Raw genomic sequence first — 20,782 nt, forward strand, 5'->3', positions numbered from 1 at the left:
CATTTTGGACGGCGCTGAGCACTTCGAGTCCCGTCGCCGAGAGCATGCAGAAAGCAAGTGCAGGCAGTGGAATAAGTGTGCGGCAAACCAGAGTCCTCACCCACCCATTCCTTCAACCACTCTCTGCCACACCTGTGACAGAGATTATCATCCCAGTATGGGACTGTACAGTCACCTGAGAATTCATTTTTAGAGTCGAAGCAAGTCTTCCTCAATTTCGAGGGAGTGCCGATGATGATGTAGTTGAATCTGGAGGGAACAGAGCACATAATAACATAAGGACATAAGAAGTATGAACATGAGTAGGCCATCTGGACCCTCGAACCTGCTCCGCCATTCAACACGATCATGGCTGATCTGGCCGTGGAAGCAGCTCCATTTACCTGCCCGCAACCCATAACCCTTAATTCCCTTATTGGATAAAAATCTATCTATCTGTGATTTGAATACATTCAATGAGCTAGCCTCAACTGCTTCCTTGGGCAGAGAATTCCATTGGTTCACAAACCTCTTGGAGAAAAAAATCCTTCTCAACTCGGTTTTAAATTGGATCCCCCGTATTTTGAGGCTGTGCCCCCTGGTTCTAGTCTCCCCGTCCAGTGGAAACAATTGCTCTGTCTCTAACTTGTCCATTCCTTTCATTATTTTAAATGTTTCTATAAGATCACCCCTCATCCTTCTGAACTCCAACGAGTAAAGACAGAGTCTACTCAATCTATCATCATAAGGTAACCCCCTCAAATCCGGAATCAGCCTTGTGAATCGTTTCTGTACCCGCTCCAAAGCTAATATATCTTTCCTTAAGTAAGGTGACCAAAACTGCACGCAGTACTGCAGGTGTGGACTCACCAATACCCTGTACAGTTGCAGCAGGACCTCCCTGCTTTTGTACTCAATCACTCTCACAATGAAGGCCAACATTCCATTCGCCTTCCTGATTACCTGCTGCACCTGCTAACTAACTTTTTGAAATTCATGCACAATGATCTAAAAGAATCTAAAAGAGTTTCATGCACAATGACCCCCAGGTCCCTCTGCACCGCGGAATGTTGTAATTTCTCCTCATTCAAATAATATTCCCTTTTACTGTTTTTTTTATCCAAGGACGATGACCTCACATTTTCTAACATTATATTCCATCTGCAAAACCTTAGCCCATTCGCTTAACCTATCTAAATGTCTTTGCAGCCTCTCTGCGTCCTCTACACTACCCGCTTTCTCACTAATCTTTGTGTCATCTGCAAATTTTGTTACACTACACTCCGTCCCCTCTTCCAGGTCATCTCTGTATATTGTAAACAGTTGTGGTCCCAGCACCGATCCCTGTGGCACACCTCTAACCACTGATTTCCAACCCGAAAAGGATCCATTTTCCCGAATCTCTGCTTTCCGTTCGCCAGCCAATTCTCTATCCATGCTAATATATTTCCTCTGACTCCGCATAACTTTATTTTCTGCAGTAACCTTTTGTGTGGCACCTTATCGAAGCCCTTTTGAAAATCTAAATACACGACATCCATCGGTACACCTCTATCCACCATGCGTATTATATCCTCAAAGAATTCCAGTAAATTAGTTAAATATGATTTCCCCTTCATGAATCCATGTTCCGTCTGCTTGATTGCACTATTCATATCTAGTTGTTCCGCTATTTCTTCCTTAATGATAGCTTCAAGCGTTTTCCCCACTTCAGATGTTAAACTAACCGGCCTATATTTATCTGCCTTTTGTCTGTCTCCTTTTTTAATCAGAGCCGTTACATTAGCTGCCTTCCAGTCCGCTGGTACCTCCCAAGAGTCCAGAGAATTTTGGTAGATTATAAAGAATGCATCTGCTATAACTTCCGCCATTTCTTTAAATATCCTGGGATGCATTTCATCAGGATCAGGGGACTTGTCTACCTTGTGTCCCATTAGACTGTCCAGCACTACCCCCCTAGTGATAGTGATTGTCTCAAGTTCCTCCCTTCCCACATTCCCATCACCAGCAATTTTTGGCATTGTTTTTGTGTCTTCCACTGTGAAGACCGAAGCAAAATAATTGTTTAAGGTCTCAGCTATTTCCACATTTCCTATTATTAAATCCCCCTTCTCATCTTCTAAGTGGCCAACATTTAATTTAGTCACTCTTTTCCGTTTTATATAGCGGTAAATGCTTTTACTATCTGTTTTTATTATTTGCGCAAGTTTACTTTCGTAAACTATCTTTCCTTTCTTTATCGCTTTCTTAGCCATTCTTAGCTATCGTTGAACATTTTCACAATCTTCTAGTTTCCCACTAACCTTGGTCACCTTATACGCATTGGTTTTTAATTTGATCATCTCCTTTATTTCCTTGCTTATCCACGGCTGGTTATCCCTTCTCTTACTGCCCTTCTTTTTCACTGGAATATATTTTTGTTGAGCACTATGAAAGAGCTCCTTAAAAGTCCTCCACTGTTCCTCAATTGTGCCACCGTTTAGTTAGTGTTCCCAGTCTATTTAGCTAACTCTGCCCTCATCCCACTTTAGTCCCCTTTGTTTGAGCATCGTACGCTCGTTTGAGACACTACTTCCTCACCCTCAATCTGTATTACAAATTCAACCATACTGTGATCACTCATTCCGAGATGATCTTTTACTAGGAGATCGTTTATTATTTTTGCCTCATTACACAGGACCAGATATAAGCTAGCTTGCTCCCTTTTAGGTTCTGTAACATACTGTTTTAAGAAACAATCCCGTATGCATTCTATGAATTCCACTCAAGGCATTCCGTGCGATTTGATTTGACCAATCGTTATGTCGGTTAAAATCCCCCATGATTACTGCCGTTCCTTTTTCACATGCCTCCATTATTCCCTTGATTATTGCCCGCCCCACCGTGAATTATTATTTGGGGGCTTCTCAACTACACCCACCAGTGACGTTTTCCCCTTACTATCTCTAATATCCACAAACAATGATTCAACATTTTGTTCATTAGAGCCAATATCGTCTCTCACAACTGCCCTGATATCATACTTTATTAAGAGAGCTACCACACCTCCTTTCCCTTCTTGTCAATCTTTCCGAATTGTCAAATACACCTGTATGTTTAATTCCCAGTCTTGGCCACCCTGCAACCATGTTTCTGTAATGGCCACCAAATCATACCCATTTGCAATGAATTGTGCAGTCAACTCATTTACTTTATTTCCAATGTTTCGTGCGTTTAGGTCGAATGTTTTAAACTAGTTTTTAAACCATGATTTTTAGTTTTGACCCCTCCTACAGTCCCTTTATATTCATGCATATTGTCCCTTCCTATCACCTTGTGGTTTACACTTTACCCCAGTGCTACTCTGCTCTCTTGCCTCCTGCCTTTTGCATTCTTTCTTGGGGTCCTGTTCATCTGTGCTCTCACCCACTCTAACTAGCTCAGAGCCCTCTCCTGGGTTCCGAATACTCCTCGCATTGAGGCAACGAGCTTTCAGGCTTGCCTTTTTATTACACTTTGACCCTTTAGAATTTTGCTGTTCAGTGGCCCTTTTTGTTTTTTGGCACGGATGAGGGCTTCTGCTGCGGATGAGCAGAGGCAGGTTCAGAGACGTGCGATGTTATGGAGGTGGAAATTGGTAGTTTCAGTTATGCTGCGGATATCTGGCCGGAAGCTCTTTTCAGGTTCAAATATGACACCGAGATTGCGGACAGTTTGGCTCAGCCTTCGACAGATGCTAAGGAGCGTCTAAAGGAGGAAAGAGGGGCAGAGAGGTTAAGGCAGGAAGTTCCAGAGCTTAGGGTCCAGGCAGCTGAAGGCACGTCCACCGATGATTGAGAATTATAATCATGGATGCAAAAGAGGGCAGAATTAGAGGAGCGCTGACATCTCGGGGGGTTGTGGGGCTGGAGGAGATTACAGAGACAGCGAGACTGCTCTCAGAAATGAATGTTGGACAAGGGGTCAAACGTCAGTGTGCAAAAAGTGTGAGCTCGGCTTAGTCAGTGCGTTAATGAAGCCCGATCGGTTTCCCCCACATTAATCTGTGCCCTCCCACTCCCTGGGCAAGTTACTGGATCCGACTGCTCAGGCAATGTATTCCTCGGGTACCTGACTCCAAGGACTCTGTGGGGAGAGGAGTGGGAAATGGAAGTCGGAGGTGGAAGAGTGGAGAGAGAGAGTAGGTGGAAGAGGGAGGAGAAGGAGAGGGCGGGGGAAAGAGTGGAGAAGAGGAGGCGGGAGCGAGTGGGGTGGGGGAGAGAGGAGAAGGAGAGGGGGTGAGGTGGTGGGAGGAGGAAATGGAATGTGGAGAAGGGAGAGCGAGCGAGTGGTGAGGGGGCTGAGAAGCGGAGTGATAACTGGGTGAAAAGGGTTAAGAAGTGCAGAATGGGGAGAGTAACAGAGCTCTCCCTAGTGACTGATGTACTGTGTGTGGGGGTGTTGTGTGTGGGCGGGGGGAGAGGGGACTTGTGTGGGGGGGAGAGGGTGCTTCTGTGAGGTGGAAATGAGGGATCACGTGTGTGGGGGGGAAGAGGCGGCGTGTGTATTGCGGGGGTAGAGGGGGCGTGTGTGCCTGTGCGTTTTGGATTTATGTGGTGCTTTTCATGAATGCCGGACGTCTCAAAGCGCTTAAGAGCCAATGAAGTACTTTTAAAGTGAACTCACTGTTGTAATACAGGAGACTGAGACAGAGATAGGGAGAGAGATGGAGTGACAGACTGACACAGAATTAGAGAAAGACAGACAGTGGCAGATAGAGAGCGAGAGAGAGGTTGACAGAAGGACAGAAAGATTGACAGAGACTGCGACAGAGAGAGAGATAGGTAGAGCCAAAGAGTGACAGTGACAGAAATATAGAGAGCGAGCGAGCGATATAGAGGGAGTGCGAGAGGGAGCGATATAGAGGGAGTGTGAGTGGGAGCGATACAGAGGGAGGGCGATATGCAGGTAGGGCGATATGCAGGTCGGGCGATATGCAGGTAGCGCGAGGGAGGTATGGTGAGGGAGATATGGTGAGGGAGGTATGGTGAGTGAGCGGGCGAGGGAGCGGCCGAGGGAGCGTTTGAGAGGTAGAGCGTGAGTGCGCGAGAGACAGAGAGAGAGCTAGAGAGACAGAGACCTCCGCAGATACAGGAGTGTGAGCGAAGTGTTAGATGGACCTCACTAGATACAGCAGTATGAGAGAGAGTGGTTAGAGGGACCTCCCCAGATACAGGACTGGGAGAGAGGGGTAAGATGAACTTCCCCAGACACCTGATCTTGGAATTGTGTCCGGAATCAGACTGAGTGTTGACATCAGTTTATAACCTGGGAGCTGTTGTCTTAGTCTCACAGGCAACGTCAGTTTTCCAACCTTTGTTTAACCTTCCCTTTCACAAAACCTGATCAAATATTTCAGATCGAAATCAGGATGGCTGCAGTTAACTGGAATAATATCGCAGATGATTATACTCCTGATAAATGACAGAGTCACGTACATCTTCCAAACACACCCAGTCAATAGCTCACCGCTTACTGTCAACATACCAGGGAACTATCGAGAGAGATATTCACATTAGATATTATGGAATCACAGCTACTTCCTCATTCTCTGCTCCCTCAAGCAAATCACTGACCTCAACCTGACACAGGTCCCTGCAAGGATTCTTGCTGGGTACAGTAACGTGGGCACTGGCTCACTGATTAAAGAGACGTCCACAGATACAGGAGTGTGAGAGAGGTGTTAGAGGGACTCTCCAGATAAAGGATTGTGAGAGAATATTAGATGGACCTCCCCAGATACAGGAGTGTGAGAGAGGGCTTAGAGGGACCGCCCAGATACAGGAGTGTGAGGGGTTAGAGCAGTGGTGGGCAATATCCGGCCCACCAGGTCATTCTATCCCGCCCGCTGGATGGGACAGAAACAGAACTCTAGCCGGAGCTCGAGCTGCACTTCATTCGAATTAATAATTCGCAAAAACTATACTTCCTGGCCCGGTCTTAAAAGGATCCGTTCCGTATTTCGGGGACCAAAAGGTGTACATCGGTACCCAGAATGCACTGTGTACTCTAATATGCCCTATGCAATTTAGAGCGGAGTCTTAGCTGCTAATTTCCACAAATCTTTTACCGAAGCATCTTTTCCTCTCCTGGTATCCAGACTACGACGGAAGGGGGGTGCCCACCTTGCACCAATTGGTACAGCATTAGTAACCTTTGCAGAGGGATATAAGGAAGACTGAGGTGGGAAATTGTTGCAGACACAGGCTCTAAAGTGGTTACAGTTCTATTTCACAACACTAATTTACAGAGTTAAGAAGATACCACATTTTCAACGTTTATATTTGTTCATTTCTAAGCAGTATCCAATACATGTTGTTTATGTAAGGTAGCATCTGACTACGATTAGAATTGATGTTTGTGCAATGTTAATGTTTCTGCAATGTTCCCTCACACACAGTCCCTTTAAATTTGCTGTGGGACCGGCCACTATTCAGCCATCCACGCGCATCATCTCTTCCAGCAGCAGGAGCTGGGGAGCATCCTGCGCGGGACTGCACGATTGGTGGAATATTGGGGATTGGCCTCCGTGGGACTGTGCGATTGGTGGAACATTGGGCGGGGGGAAGCGACCTGCATGGGGCCACGCGATTGGTGGAACATTGGGGAGCAGCCTGCGTGAGGCCGTGCGATTGGTGGAACATTTGGGGAGCAGCCCCTGCGTGGGACCATGCGATTGGTGGAACACGGGGGGCTGCCTTCAACAGCTCACCACAAATTGTTAATGGCCCTCCAGCCCAAATAATGGACCACCCACGGCCTGAAATATCTCCTCTCCCCCTAGAGCCCTGTTGGTGAAATGCAGCCAACATCGACCCTCCCTATTTAACATTGACTCTGGTAATATTAGCGATTTACTTTACATTGGTCTCTCCTCCATCACCCTCCGCAGAGACAGGCTGGCGCTGAGGTTCGGGCTCCGCGGACCCAGGCTGCATCACAGGTACCTCACCATCTCCTGTGTCAGTCCAGACACTCAGTGACAGCACCCACCAGCAGGGGGCACTACTGACCAGTAGAGATAGAAAGAGGAAGATCGATAAAGTGAGCGAGCGAGAGAGATGGAGAGGGAGAGATAGTGCTGATACTCGAAGTATAAGAAAGGGTGACAAAGACGATTACACAGGCTGAGAAAAAAAGTCAGATAAAGATTGGGAAAATAGAGGAGAAAATATACAGAGGGAGAGATAGATGGGAGAGAAAGATAAGGAGAGAGATAGAGAGACAACGAGAAACAGATAGAGCAGTGAGAAGCAGAAGAGAATGATGGGCAGGCAGAGAGAGATCAAGTGAGACAGAGAGAGAAAAAGAGACAAAGTGAGAGAAAGAGAGAGAGCAGGAATGAGTGCAATATATATATAAAATTATATTTATATATATTTATATATATATAAATTATATAGAAATATAGATATATATATATATATATATATAGAGAGAGAGAGAAAGAGAGAGCGAGAGATAATAAGATCGATGGAATAGGCAGAAGGGGCTATAGCAGAGATAGAGAAACCGAGACTGAAAGAGACTAAATGCGAATAAAACAGGGGCAGCTAGAGAATGAGTGAGGCAGAGTGTGAGATAGAGCCAGAGGGAGAGAGTCGGTTAATGCGAGACAGAGAGAGAGAGCGAGAGAGAGAGAGAAAGAGAAAGAAAAAGAAAGAGAGAGAAAGTGAGAGACAGAGAAAAGCAAGTGAGGAGAGAAGAGAGATAGAAACAGAGAATCACAGAGCATATATAAACGAATGAAGAAAAAGCAAAAGACAGGGAACGATATAAAGAGACAGAAGGAGGAAGAGCGAGCGACTGAAGGGGTGAAACATTGAGGCAGAGATAGAGAGATAGTGGGAGAAAGAGTTGGGAGAGAGGGAAAGACAGACAGGATGGAAGGGCAGATGGAGAGGGCGAGAGAGGGACAGACACACGAGTTAAGGAGAGAAAGATAGAGAGACACAGAGCAGGGAGACAAACAGGAGAGATATCGGCAGAAAGACAAAGATCAAGTGAGACTGGGAGAGAAAAAGCATCAATCGAGTACTTTCAGGTGCAACTTAAAGGTTGTATAAATGAATTTATATTTTATCCTGCCTTATACTGGAGTATAATTACCAATGCAAGCAGTTAATCTCTCATTTTCCACGATAAGAATGAATTTAGATCATTTGCAATAGATACACTTTTCAATGTGACGCGTGAACCTGCATCATGTTCGTTAATAAAAATAAGAACATTTGGTAATGTATTAAGTGTGGAAATGACATGATGGGTTCGGTATACATTAAAGGCCATAACAAACTTTAATGGTAGATGATGTGAATACAATTCATTTTATATGTGTGCCTTTGCTCCCTCTATATTTCCCTGGGCGCTCCCTTTAAATTCACTACACCTCTTCCAGCGGCAGGAGCTGGTGAGCACGTGACCTCCTGATTGGTCCACGACCACCCGGCCTGACATCAGGGGAACATTGGTGGGCGGCCCACAAAAGCTCAACAAAACTTGTTCAGTAGTCATCCAGGTCAAAAAATGGCCAATTCCTACTACACACTGTCCCCTCAAACACTCCCAGGGGTAGATATAGTGCGGGTTAGATACAGAGTAAATCTCCCTCTCCACTGTCCATCAAACAATCCCAGGGCAGGTTCAGCATGGGTTAGATGCAGAGTAAAGCTCCCTCTCCATTGTCCCGTCAGACACTCCCAACAGCTAACATGGTACGGGTTAGATACAGAGTAAAGCTCACTCTACACTATCCCATCAAACACTCCTGGGGCAGGTGCAGCAGGGGATAGATGCAGATTAAAGCTTCCACTTCACTGTCCCAACAAATACTCTCAAAGGTAGACATAGTATGGGTTATATACAGAGTAAATCTCACTCTACACTGTCCCATCAAATACTCCCAGAGCAGGTACAGCACAGATTAGATACAGAGTAATGTTCCCTCTGCACTGTCCCAGCACACAGCCTGCAGGTCTGCTGCAAAGTATGTCTGCTTCCAATCTGCCTGGACAAAATGTGCGATACTGCGCCCCGAACGTTCAGATTACTATCACTCTGGGACACCGGTTTTATCTCAGTACCTTTCTGAATAAGTTATTAGGCAGAGATTCCCTGCAGCTTTTTCCTCTTCACATTTCCTGCAATTCCCTCTTTTCCCACCAACCACATTCCACCGCCGAACACCTTGTCCTCGGACACATTGATCCTAAAGAGAAATAAGATACGGAGATGAAGCTGTGATCAATGCAGTAAGTTTTATTTCTCACTACAGCCCAGTATTCAGACAGCAGTAATACAGGGGCAGGGGTAAAGGACCGAAACAATCAAAAAGAGCCTGCTTCCTGTGAACGCTGGTTTCATTCAGTGAGAACTTGGAGAGCTCGGGCTGGTGGGAATCCATCACTGGATCTTTCAGTGTATCGGTCTGCAACATCGGGAGCTAGGAAGGCAGAATATCCGTGGGACGTGCATTTCGTCTGTGTTACAGTCGCCCTCGCGATACATTCATCCTCTTCCTCCCCCACACGAGCGGCGATGAGGTAAAATCCAGACTGAAGAATAAATTAGTTGATGGTTCTCTTCAGGTTCGTCTTAGTCAGGGGAGCCTGCTGTCCCGAGACATCTGTGTCCTATATGGAAATCAGTTCAGCAGATAGCAGGAATTGCTTGCCAAATAATCAAACATTTCAGATAAATTTACAAAATGACCATACTGCTTCAGAAACGGAGATCGACTGTCAAAAGTAATGAAAAACAAGGCCCAGAACATTAACGGAGAAACACATCGGAGGCAACGTGCACATATACGGGTGGATGTGTAACTGAACCATGTAATTAAGAAGGGGAAAATTGAGTACTGGAGGAAGCTTGCAGGAAATATAAAAACTGACTGCAAAAGCTTCTATAAATATGTGAAGACAAACGTAGGTCCCTTGCAGTCGGATTCAGGTGAATTTATAATGGGGAACAAAGAAATGGAAGACCAATTGAACCAGTACTTCGGTTCTGTCTTCACAAAGGAAGTTACAAATAACCTTCCGAATGTACGAGGGGACAGTGAGTCTCGTGAGAATGAGGAGCTGAAAGATATCCTTATTAGGTGGGAAATTGTGTGAGGAAAATTGATGGGATTAAAGGCCGTTAAATCCCAGGGTCCTGATAGTCTGCATCCCAGAGTACTTAAGGAAGTGGCCCTTGAATTAGTGGATGCATTGGTGATCTTCTTCCAACAATCTATCAAATCTGGATCAGTTCCTATGGACTGTAGGGTAGCTAATGTAACGCCACTTTTTTAAAAAGGGAGGGAGAGAAAGTGGGTAATTATAGATCGGTTAGCCTGACATCAGTAGTGGGGAAAATGTTGGAATCAATCATTAAGGATGAAATAGCAGCCCATTTGGAAAGCAGTGACAGGATCGGACCGATCGGCATGGATTTACGAAAGGGAAATCATGCTTGACGAATCTTCCTGAATTTTTTGAGGATGTAACTAGTTAGTGGACAAGGGAGAACCAGTGCATGTCGTGTATTTGGACTTTCAAGAGGCTTTTGACAAGGTCCCGCACAAGCGATTGGTATGCAACATTTGCGGATGACTCTAAACTGGGAGGCGGTGTGAGCTGTGAGCAGGACGTTAAGATGCTGCAGGGTGGCTTGGACCTATTAGGTGAGTGGGCAAATGCATGGCAGATGCAGTATAATGTGGAAAAATGTGAGGTTATCCATTTTGGGGGCAAAAACACGAAAGCAGAATATTATCTCAATGGCGGAAGACTAAAAAAAGGGGATGTGCAACGAGACCTGTGTGTTATGGTTCATCAGTCACGGAAAGTCGGCACGCAGGTACAGCAGGCCGGAAAGAAGGCAAACGGTATGTTGGCCTTCATGACAAGGGTACTTGGTACTTGAATAGAAGACCAGGGAGGACTTACTTCAATTGTACAGGGCCTTTGTGAGGCCTCACATGGAATATTGTGTTCAGTTTTGGCCTCCTAGTCTGAGGAAGGACGTTGTTGCTATTGGGGGAATGCAGTGAAGGTTCACCAGACTGATTCGAGGGATGGCTGGGCTGTCACATGAGGGGAGACTGGATCAACTGGGCATTTATACATTGGAGTTTAGAGGGATGAGAGGGGAACTCATAGAAACATATAAGATTCTGATGGGACTGGACAGGTTAGATGCAGGAAGAATGTTCTCGAGGTTGGGGAATAACAGAACCAGGGTACATAGTCTTCGGATAAGGGGTAGGCCATTTAGGAAATGCGAGAAACTTCTTCACTCAGAGAGTTGTTGACCTGTGGAATCCCCTGCCACAGAGAGTTGTTGATGCGAGTCCATTGGATATATTCAAGAGGGAGTTAGATATGGCTCTTACGGTTAAGGGGATCAAGGGGCATGGAGAGAAAGCTGGAAAGGGTTACTGAAGGAATGATCAGCCATGATCTTATTGATTGGTAGTGCAGGCTCGAAGGACCGAATGGCCTACTCCTGCACCTATTTTCTATGTTTCTATGTTTCTATTCATGATCCCTAGTTTTGGACTCCCACACATGGTAACATCTGCTGTACATTGACCCTATTAAACTCCTTCATAATTTTAAACATCTCTATTAGATCATCCTTCAGCCTAGCCTTCTCGAGAGAATGAGCCCAGGATGTTCAGTCATTCTGGATATTTAAACCTCTAAGTTCTGGTATCATCCTTCTCAATCTGTGTTGCATCTTCCCCAGTATTTCTCTGTGCTTTGTTGTAGTATGGAGAGCAGGACTGTACACAGCACTTCAAGTTTCATCTATACAAGGTTCTATAGAGATTGAACATAACTTCTCTGCTTTGGAATTCTCTTACTCTTGAAAAGAACCCCAGTGCTCCGTTTGCATTTTTATGGCCTTTTAACCTGCTTTTCTTTACTTGTGCATCAGACCACTTCACTCCCATTGCTGCTCTCCCTCACTTAAACACTCATCCAACAATCTCTTTATTCCCCCGACCATGCTGCACCACCACACACCTTTCAATATTGGAATTAATTTCCCATTTCCATATCCAATATACAAGTTCATTAACCTCATGTATTTTCACAGGGCTCCTCAGTATTCACTGTCTCCCGATTTTGGTGTCAGCCTTGTACTTCAAAATTCTACTGTCGATTCGTGAGTATATATAATATACCTCTGCTCCCCTTCCTTTCCCTCTCAGTTTGTGAATGTAATACATCCACACCCAGTGTAACCCCCTCTTCCCTCAGGGTGTGAATGTAATACATCCAGACCCAGTGAAACTCTCCCCTTCCCTTCCCTCAGTGTGTGAATGTAATACATCCAGACCCAGTGTAACCAACCCCTGCACTTCCCTCTCAGTGTCTGAATGTAATACATCTAGAGGTAGTATAACCCCCCCCTTCCCTCTCAGTGTTTGAATGTAATACATCCAGCCCAAGTGTAACCCTCGCCCTTCCCTTCCCTCATTTTGTGAATGAAATATATCAAGACCCAGTGTAACACTCCCACTTCTCTTCCCTCTCAGTGTGTGAATGTAATACATCCAGACCCAGTCTAACGCTCCCGCTTCCCTCAATCAGTGTGTGAATGAAATACATCCAGACTCAGTGTAACCCTCCCACTTCCCTCTCAGTGTGTAAATGTAATATATCCAGTCCCAGTTTAACCCACCCGCTTCCCTGACAGTGAGTGAATGTAATACATCCAGTTCCAGTGTAACCCTCCCGCTTCGCTTCCCTCAGTGTGTGAATGTAATACATCCATCTTCCCAGGGTAACCCTCCCCCTTCGCTTCCCTCAGTGTGTGAATGTAATACATCCAGTTCCAGTGTAACCCTCCCCCTTCGCTTCCCTCAGTGTGTGAATGTAATACATCCAGTCCCAGGGTAACCCTCCCCCTTCGCTTCCCTCAGTGTGTGAATTTAATATATCCAGACCAAGTGTAACCCTCCCCTTCCCTTCCCTCAGTTTGTCAATGTAATACAAACAGACCCAGTGCAACCCTCCCCCTTCCCTCAGTGTGTGAATGAAAATCATCCAGACCCAGTGTAACTCCCCCTTCCCTTCGCTCACAGTGTGTGAATGTAATAAATCCAGACCCAGTGTAACCCTCCCCCTTCCCTCTCACTGTGTGAATGTAATAAATCCAGACGAAGTGTAACCTTCCCCCTTATCTTCCCTCAGTGTGTGAATGAAATAAATCCATAACCATTGTAACCCTCCCCTTCCCTTCCTGCAGTGCATGACTGAAATACATCCAGACCCAGTGTAACCCTCCCGCTTCCCTCTCAGTGTGTGAATGTAATACATCCAGATCCAGTGTAACCCTCCCCCTTCCCTTCAATCTCAGTGTGTGAATGTAATATATCCAGACCCAGTGTAACGTACCCCCCTCCCTTCCCTCTCAGTGTGTGAATGTAATACATCCAGACACAGTGTACGCCTCCCGCTTCCCTTCCATCAGTGTGTGAATGTAATACATCCAGACCCAGTGTAACCCTCCCGCTTCCATTCCCTCAGTGTGTGAATGAAATAGATCCAGACGCAGTGTAACCCTCCCCTTCCCTCTCAGTGTGTGAATGTAATACATGCAGATGTAGTGTAACCCTCCCCCTTCCCTTCCCTCTCAGTATGTGAATGTAATACATCCAGTCCCAGTGTAAACCTCCGCCTTCCATTCCCTCAGTGTGTGAATGTAATACATCCAGACCCAGTGTTACCCTTCCCTTCTCTTCCCACTTAATGTGTGAATGTAATACATCCAGACCCAGTGTAACCCTCCCGCTTCCCTCTCACTGTGTGAATAATTACATCCAGACCCAGTGTAACCCTCCCATTTCCCTTCCCTCAGTTTGTGAATGAAATACATCCAGGCCCAGTGTAACCCTCCCCCTTCCCTCAGTGTGTGAATGAAATACATCCAGACCCAGTGTAACCCTCCCCTTTCCCTTCCCTCTCAGTGTATGAATGTAATAAATCCAGACACAGTGTAACCCTCCCCCTCCCTCTCACTGGATGAATGTAATACATCCAGACCAAGTGTAACCATCCCCTTCCCTTCCCTCAGTGTGTGAATGAAATACATCCAGACCCAGTGTAACCCTCCCCTTCCCTTCCCTCAGTGTGTGAATGAAATACATCCAGACCCAGTGTAACCGTCCCCCTTCTCTGTGTGTGAATGTAATAAATCCAGACGCAGTGTAACCCTCCCTCCTCCCTCTCACGGTGTGAATGTAATACATCCAGACCAAGTGTAACTCTCCCCTTCCCTTACCTCAGTGTGTGAATGAAATACATCCAGACCCAGTGTAACCCTTCCCTTCCCTTCCCTCAGTGTGTGAATGAAATACATCCAGACCCAGTGTAACCTTCCCCCTTCTCTGTGTGTGAATATAATACATCCAGACCCAGTGTAATTCTCCCGCTTCCCTTCCCTCAGTATGTGAATGAAATATATCCAGACCCAGTGTAACCCTCTCCCTTCCCTCTCAGTGTGTGAATGTAATACATCCAGCTCCAGTATAACCCTCCTGCTTCCCTTCATTTAGTCTGTGAATGTAACACATCCAGACCCAGTGTTACCCTTCCCTTCCCTTCCCTCTGTGTGTGAATGTAATATATCCACACCCACAGTGTAATCCTCGCATGTGTTTACTAGTGTATCAATTATTTCCGCCCTTTCTTTTTAAATGTCTTGATATAATTTTTGATTTCCTCATGCAATGTCACATCCAACTTATTGGTCTACCTGGTAACAATTGAGGCAAAGTCTTTCTCAAAATATTTCTGCCACGTCGCTGCCATTATCTGTGAGTTTATCTTGTGCATCTCTTAGTGGCCCTGTCCCTATCCTGTTTTACATTTTGTTTGTATCTGTAGAATACCTCACTATTTATTTTATATTATTTGGTCATTTAATTTTGTAGTTTCTCTTTGCAATCCTAATTATGTTTTACTTCTTTCCCAACCTCTTCCACTCCTTATGTCATCCTGTCCTTTACCATACTCAGTGTCTGCCCTTTTCTTCAGTTTCAAGTTTTGCTCTTATCTCTTTATTCATCCACGGTGGTTCATTATTGGTTCATTTCTTCTTGTGTTTTACTGGAATATATTCCTCCTGAACCCTATTGATCACCTTTATAAATATTTCACCCTGCTGATCGATCTATATTCTGTTCCAGTTTATCTTTCCCAGTTCCATTCTCATCAACTCAACATCAGCGTTTTCCAATCTATTACTTTTTCGTTCTCAATCACTATCCTACACTTTATTATGCTGTAATCCATATTTTCTAGATTTTCACCTAAGCGCACTTCTCTTTTCTGCTCTGGTTCAGTTCCCATTTTAGATCCATCAGTGATTCCTCTCTTGTTGGGCTTATGTACTGGGTAGGAAAGGAGTCCTGCACACATTAAATTCTCCATTCCTCTTTCCCCTCCCCCCTCTTCTTGACAGATTATTTGCTGTAACATTTACCAAGATTATTATGAGAAAGCTACTGATTTTGTAAATTTACGAAAATATTTCCCCCCCCCCCCCAGTTTGCTTCCACTGCTAAACTGTCTGTAGAATAGCCTTATCATCATTATTTTTACGTGACTGGAAAACATGCTCCGGCTAAAACTCTGTACCCTATATGGAAATACACGCAGCAGGAATTGTTGCAAATTATTCAAAAATTTCAGGTAAATTTTTAAAATGACCTATGTGCTTAAATTATGAAGTTCAGCTGACAAAATAAGGACATACAAGGCAACGAGCACATTAGCATTTGGTTGTGTCACTGGGCGACGAAATCTATTATATTATACGAGTTCAGAATGGGGCTGCAGGAGATTTGGAGGGAGAGGTGCAGCAGAGGTTAAAACCAAAAGCAAGCTTCCCTCTAGATTAACAGCGAAATCTTGCAGGACATCAAGCTTCTAGTGGGATTGGCATATCCTGGGCAGCTCATTTTAAAACTGGGGGTGCAAAAGCTGTGATCAGTGTGTTCAGAGCACGGGCTGCGCTCAGTGATAAAGTGTTTGTGTTTGGACAGTGCTGTCACACTAGGAATTATGACACACACACAGAGAAATGGAGAAGTGGTTGAGAGGGAGAAGTGAGGGAGAGAGAGGCACAAGTGCAGTGAGAGAAGAAACAGAGACAGAGGGGTGAAAGGCAGATGGAGAGACAAAGATATCAAGAGAAAGGGAGAGTAAGAAAAAGAAAGCCTGACTAGGAAAGGGAGAGAGCGAGAGATGGGCAGATTGAGAGGAAACACACAGGAAAATAAGTTAGACAAACAGAGAGAGACTAAATTCCAAAAAAGGGAGTGGAAGATAGAATGGAAGATGAGAAAGCGGTTGGGTTGGCGAGAAAGAGAGTGAGGCAGAGATAAGAGAAAGAGGTGAAAGAGTTGGAGAGAGGGACTGAGAGTAAAGCAGAAAGAGGGACCAACAAAGGTAGAGTGAGCGATAGCGAGGCAGAGAAATGAGAGGTAAAGAGAGACGAGAGTAAAGGTGAATGAGAGAGAGAGAGAGAGAGAACACGGGCGGGGGAGCAACTGATAGAAATAAAAAGAGGTGGAGAGAAGAGAGTGAGGCAAAGAGAGATAAAATGAGACTGATAGTGAAAGAGGGAAAACAACGAGATGGAGGAAGCACAGGTTAGATAGAGGGTAAACCTCTCTCTGCACTCTCCCATCAAACAGTCTGTGGGTCTGATGCATTGGATATTTATTTCCAATCTGCATGAAGAAACCTGTTTAAGTGAGATATCTTGGACTCTGAACGGTCACAGTGTTGATAGTCTGGGAAACATGTCTTATATCAGGACCTTTTTGACTGTGTTATTAGGCACTTGTAGAGATTCCCTGCAGTGGTTTCCTCTTCCCACTTCCTGCGTTTCTCAAATCATCATTCCAGCCTGGAACACCGTGCCCTCGGACACACTGATCCTGAGGAGAAACAAGACACGGATATGAAGCTGTGATTAATGTAGGAAGTTTTATTTCTGAGTGCAGCCCATTATTCTGACAGCAGTAATACACGGTCAGGGGTTTATGTGACCTAAACAATCAAACAGAGCCTGCTTCTAGTGAAGGAAGATTTCATTCGGTGAGATCTTGGAAATCTTGTGCTGGTGGGAATCCGATACTGGACCTTTCACAGCTTTCGTCTGCAACATCGGTACCCACCGGGGAAGGATAGTGGGAGAGACAGATACGTAGGGTGAGCTGGAGCAGTTTCTGGGATTAGTGAACTATTCCAAAAAGTGATTCAGTTGCTGAGGGTTTGCAGGAGGTGTGTACTGCTGTTAAATACCAGAATCAAATTAATCAGAATGCAACAATTTAATCTGAAAATTCATCACTTTCTGGCGAGGTGAATCGCCCAGTCACAGTGATACTGAACAGTATTTAGAAATGAATGGAACAAGGGGAAGGTGGAACACAGATATACACACAGATCCAGGCAAACGGAGAGGGGCACACAGATACACACAAACCCACACACACAGACAGGTGCTCACGCAAACACACAGACCCACACACATCTGTAACTGGTGGGAAGCGAAGAGCAGTGGATGAGCAGTGAGATTTAGAGGCGCAAGTAGTTAAATCAGTGAAAGCTCGGGGACAGGTACAAAAATATCAAAGGGCTAATGGATTGTTGGTGATCCAGCTGTAAAGAGCTCAGGAAAGACCCCATCTGGAGAACTACATTCAGTTCTGGGCACCACACCTCAGGGAGGGTACATTGCCCTTGGAGGGACTACAGCATTGAATCAGCAGACTGTTACTTGGGCTCCAAGGGTTAACTTATGAGGAGAAATTACATAAACTCGGCTTGTATTCCCTTGAATACAGAATGTTATGGGGTGAGTCCATTTGATTCAGGTTTTTAGGATGTGGAAAGGAATTGCTAAGATACGTGGATACTTTTTGTCTTGGTGGACAATTCCAGTAGAAGGGGACACAACCTGAAAATCAAAGCCAGGCCATTCAGGAGAGAAGTTAGGAAACGCTTCTTCACATAAAGGGTGGTAGCGAGAAGGTATACAGACATTGAAGTTGAGAATGTGGGAAAATGTATAGGGATAGTGGAATTGAACAAATGATTCATGGAAAATATCCTTAAGAATGTCAGACTGCAAATTTTACAGCATTGGCACAAATAATAGACATGGCTCCAAGGTCTTGCTAAGTCACACCAGTAAACTTGAAACAATAAAGGGTGAGAAAGCTCCTTTGTGTCGGCTCATGAGTGGACAAAGGGAAGGAGGGATCATAAGGTGATAGGCTGAACTGAATGTCACTCTAATTGTATCTTGTACTGAAAATGTATAACCGTTGCGCCCTTACATTGCAACGTGACTTGTCCGTAGGAAGTGGGTGCACGCTATAGGGAGAGCATTCCTTCTTTCTCATAAGTCCCGGATGGTGAAACAAAAGAATAAAGTCTGCTTTGTTATACGTGGCAACGGTGTTCGACTCAGTAAATTCGCTGAACCAGATTGAGGGAAAATAATCCACATTTAACATCCCCACGCAGCCTCACCGACGCTGCTGGATCTCCCGCAGCTGCTGTTTTTCAGTCTATGGGAGGTATACAGAGATGTTCCCCAGGGTTCAGTACTGGGGCAGCCGATGTTTTTCAGTCTATGGGAGGTATACGGTGATGTTCCCCAGGTTTCAGTACTGGGACAGCTGCTGTTTTTCAGTCTATGGGAGGTATACAGTGTTCCCCAGGGTTTAGTACTGGCACAACTGCTGTTTTTCAGTCTATGGGAGGTATCCAGTGATGTTCCCCAGTGTTCATACTGGGACTGCTGCTGTTTTGCAGTCTATGGGAGGTATACAGTGTTCCCCAATGTTCAGTACTGGGACAGCTGCTGTTTTTCAGTCTATGGGAAGTTTACAGTGATGTTCCCCAGGGTTCAGCACTGGGACAGCTGGTGTTTTCAAATCTATGGGAGGTATACAGTGATGTTCGCCAGGGTTCAGTACTGGGATTGCTGCTGTTTTTCAGTCTATGGGAGGTATACAGTGATGTTAGGAAACACTTCTTCACATAAAGGGTGGTAGATGTGTGGGATTCTACCACACAAAAAGCAGCAGGTGCTAGCACATGAAATAATTTTAAATCCGAGATCAATAGTTGTTTGCCAGGCAAGTGTGTAAAAGGATACAGTGCTGTGGCAGATCAACAATTATCTCACTGAATGGGGGAACAGGCTCGAGAGCTGAATGGCCTGCTCCTGTTCTTACCCCGACTTTATACAGAGTTTCAGCATCGAGCACTCCCAGGGCCGGTAAAAAACTGAGCTCTCTCTACATTGCCTTGTCATTACCAATGTTACTCTGTTCCCCGCCTTGCTCTATACCATTTCTGTTCCTGAGGTTATAAACTTGAATATAGAAAATTATGGGCGGTACCATTGAGAGGTTTAAGATAATGGAGAGATAATAGGTCATCTGGTGCAAGATTTAAGAAAAAGGTGCACAAACGTCATATTAAAGCTCGGCCGTTCAGGTGTGATGTCATGAAGCAGTAATCTGAAATTCTCTCCCAGCAATCTGTTGAGGCTGCAGCCCAAATGAAAAATTCAAGACTCAGCTTAATAGAATTTTGTTACGTCGGGGTCTGTATGTCTGTATATAGACATATACAGAAACACATACCCACACATACAGAAACACATACCGACACATGCAGAAACACATACCATACTCGCAAACGGACCAGGAGAGAATGGGTAGGGTTGTAGCGGATTGAAACCAGTGAGAGAGGTTTTAAACAGGCTTCTGAAGCCAGTTGATCGTCATGCAATACTCTGTCTGCCGCTTCCAAACAATCCTAGAATGGTTACAGCACAGGAGGAGGGCATTTGTGCAGTCACTGCTCTTTGCAAGAGTATCTCAGATCGTCCCACTCATAGAATCATAGAAACTTACAGCATGGCAGGAGGCCATTTCAGCCCATCGTGTCCACGCCGGTGGATCATCGAGGATAATCCCACAATCCAGCCCTTGGTCCGTATCCCTGTAAGATACGGCACTTTAAGGGCACATCCAAGAATCTTTTAAATATGTTCAGGTTTTCTGCCTCTACCACACTTTCAGGTAGTGAGTTCCAGACCGCCACCGCCTCTAATTGACGAAATTCCGCCTCATATCTCCTCTAAACCTCTCCCCAATTACTTTATTTCTATATCCCCTGGTTGTTGACCCCACTACAGATGGAAACAGGTCCTTCCTATCTACCCTATCCAGGCCCTTCATAATTATATCCCCCTCAATCAGGTCTACACTCAGCCTCCTCTGCTTCAATGAATACAGACCGAGGAGAGCTGGAGTGGGCCTGAGCAGCGGGATAAAGGGAGCAGGGACCCCAGCCCTGAGATCAGAGAGGCAACTGAGCGATGGGGATAAAAGGAGCGGTGACCCAAGCCCTGAGATAAAAGAGGGACCTGAGCGATAGGGATAAAACGAGCAGTAACCCCATGTCTGAGATCAGAGAGGGACCTGAGCGATGGGGATAAAAGAAGCAGTGACCCCAGGCCTGAGATCAGAGAGGGACCTGAGCGATGGGGATAAAAGGAGCAGTGACCCCAGGCCTGAGATCAGAGTGGGACCTGAGCGATGGGGAGAAAAGGAGCAGGGACCCGAGGCCTGAGATCAGAGAGGGACCTGAGCGATGGGGATAAAAGGAGCAGGGACCCCAGGCCTGAGATCAGAGAGGGACCTGAGCGATGGGAATAAAAAGAACAGGGACCCGAGGCCTGAGATCAGAGA

The sequence above is a fragment of the Pristiophorus japonicus genome, unplaced genomic scaffold (genome assembly GCF_044704955.1).
Source record: "Pristiophorus japonicus isolate sPriJap1 unplaced genomic scaffold, sPriJap1.hap1 HAP1_SCAFFOLD_93, whole genome shotgun sequence".
NCBI lineage: Eukaryota > Metazoa > Chordata > Chondrichthyes > Pristiophoridae > Pristiophorus > Pristiophorus japonicus.